The sequence below is a fragment of the Saccopteryx leptura genome, chromosome 1, assembly GCF_036850995.1.
Source record: "Saccopteryx leptura isolate mSacLep1 chromosome 1, mSacLep1_pri_phased_curated, whole genome shotgun sequence".
Taxonomy (NCBI): domain Eukaryota; kingdom Metazoa; phylum Chordata; class Mammalia; order Chiroptera; family Emballonuridae; genus Saccopteryx; species Saccopteryx leptura.
Genome location: NC_089503.1, coordinates 371,999,560 through 372,002,143, shown reverse-complemented (window position 1 = coordinate 372,002,143; position 2,584 = coordinate 371,999,560). Strand labels below are relative to the sequence as shown.

At 38.9% G+C, this 2,584-nt stretch overlaps 1 pseudogene; it reads right to left on the bottom strand.

Moving 5' to 3' along the window:
• Positions 1-1,230: 1,230 nt before the first annotated feature.
• Positions 1,231-1,370, bottom strand: LOC136390093 (U2 spliceosomal RNA; annotated as a pseudogene).
• Between the last annotated feature and the right edge of the window lie 1,214 nt (positions 1,371-2,584).

The following is a 2,584-nucleotide window of genomic DNA, read 5'->3' as shown; positions in this document are numbered from 1 at the left end:
AAAACTGACAATCAAATATCAAGGCCACAAACAATCGACATCCAGGAACTCAGGGATTATACCTCTCATGAGCACCTCCTGAGGAGTCAACTAGAGAACAAGCTGTGGACAACCAAACCAACTAGGGAAACATCAATATTGAATCCGAGGCATGGTGGTGGGGATTCAGTAAAAGTGACGTAGAAGTGAAACTAATCAGACTTAAAAGAGAGAGTATAGTTTGTAATGGTCCTGTGTTTACACAATGTAGATAAAGTACAACTGTTAAAATATTAGGAAAAATGGGAAGAGCATGCCCCAAATTTAACTTTTTTGACTGATAATCATATCAAATATTATTCTGATGCTATTATGTTTATAAGTGTGATAAAGTAAATGGTATATTCCGTCCTTCCTCATGTTCTTGAAAATCAGGGTTAGCTTTGTAGCAGAAAGTTTATATACAGATGTAGTATAAAAGAAGTTAAACTCCTCTAGTCCTGAATTTTAATGATGAGGTATTTCATACACATATATTGAATCCATCTAGTAGACAAATTCTCAGACAGCTTCCAATGATCCCAGTCTTCTCAAAGTCGTCACTTGGTATAAGCCTGTAAAGCCAGTAGCCACGGCCACCAACACAGCTGCCTGGCCCATGCACATGCAAGTTTGCATAGGATTCGGACAGATGGTAATGAAACAACGGAGCCAAGAACTGGTGAGCCATCACTTTTAATCCTAGCTTGCACCCGGCGGGCAAGAAATACACACAGTGGGAAAACACTTCCCTTTCCATTCAGGGCTCCCAAAGCCACTGCCTTATCCAAGTTTCCTAGAATAAAAGGTTTCTACCTCACCAGCCTTATTTACCTTTGTTCCCCATCTCCTTCTCTCTGCACAAACTCTGCACAGATTGGCTTCTCCTTTAGCAGTCCACCATTGTGGCTGCTGCTTCTCTCCTCCACGTGGCCTTTCTCTGCTCTCTTCCTGTATGGGCTCCTCTGCCCCATTTTATAGTGTAGAAATCAAAAACCTTTAATCCAATATATAAATACAAACAAGGAAGTCTCTGATACAAAGTCATTTATCTGAGGCATAATGGGATTCCTCATGAGAGTGCACCACCCCACATCATGCAACAGTCAGGGGTGTAGGGAAAAGCTTAGTTTTGAAAAGATCTTAGTATTAAAAGGATGGGAAAGGCTTAGTCTTAAAACTAAGCCTTAGACTATAACAACCCTGCCTGCTACAGCCTGTCCCCCACACCCAATGCAAACTGTAAGCGAGAAAACATATATATCATATTTACAAACTTATTTGACCCACAAAGCTCAACTTTGAATAACTTGCTTCTACACTTGATCTTAGCCAAAAGGCCAAGAAGCAATGAATAACTTGCTTCTAACAAATAAGGGCAAATAAGACAACATTGAGGGCTGTCACTTCTATGATTACAGTATATAAGACTGTAGCCTCCATCTTGCCAGGAGACTCAATGTGGCTTTCTCAGATTGCATGCTTTGATGAAATCAGCTACCATGTTGAATACTCAAGGAATTCAGCATGGCCTCTATTCAAAGCTGAGCTATGAACTGGGACCTTCAGTTCAAAACATAAAAAACTAAATTCAACCAATAGCCATGTGAGCTTGGAAGAGGATCTTCCCCAGCTGAGTCTTCAGATTGGATGGGCAACACTTTAATTATAGCATGGTACAAAATCTTGAATATTGTGTTCCTAAGGATTGGCGTATAGTCAGTACTCTGTAAATATTTGTGGAGTGAGTGAATACAGTAGAGTACATTTTTAGAACACACACAATGTAAAGAATTATTGACTTCTGACCTGTGGTGGCGCAGTGGATAAAGTGTCGACCTGGAAATGCTGAGGTCACCGGTTTGAAATCCTGAGATTGCCTGGTCAGGGCACATGTGGGAGTTGATGCTTCCTGCTCCTCTCCCCTGTCTCTCCTCTCTCTCTCTCTCTCTCTCTCTCTCCCTCCCTCTCTCTCTCTCTAAAATGAATAAATAAAATAAAAAAAGAGAATTATTGACTTATAATTTATCTAAGATATGGTCAATAAATTTTTAAGTTTCTAATAGAAAACGTTTAAAAAAATGGTTCTTGAAGAGTTAACCATCCTCTGGGAACTATCAAGTACAGTTTTTATGGTTAGAAAAGAGAGTCCTATTCTTATATGGATAAAATGATTGCACAAGAAACAGGGTTGTCTGCTAAGTGTTCTCAGCTAATTATGTCTTAATGAATTTCTTTCAGATTTGTGGAACATATAATGCCTCTCGATATAGAGCTATTTCTAATTATGGGGTACTTGAATACAAAAATTCAGGATGGGTTTATTGATTGCTTATTAATTAATCTGAAAGGAGGTCAGAGGTTGAAAAGTGAAACTAAGGGATAAGTATTGTCAACAGATGACCAGCTGCAGATAAAGGACACAATTCAGCATATAGCAATCCCCAAGGAGTTTAGTCTTCTAAATGAACTTACCATACACAGAATGTGAAATATGAAGGCATTATGACTTCCTAGTATTTTAATATAGAAATTCCTCACTAGTAGGGTTAGAAATACAATTCTG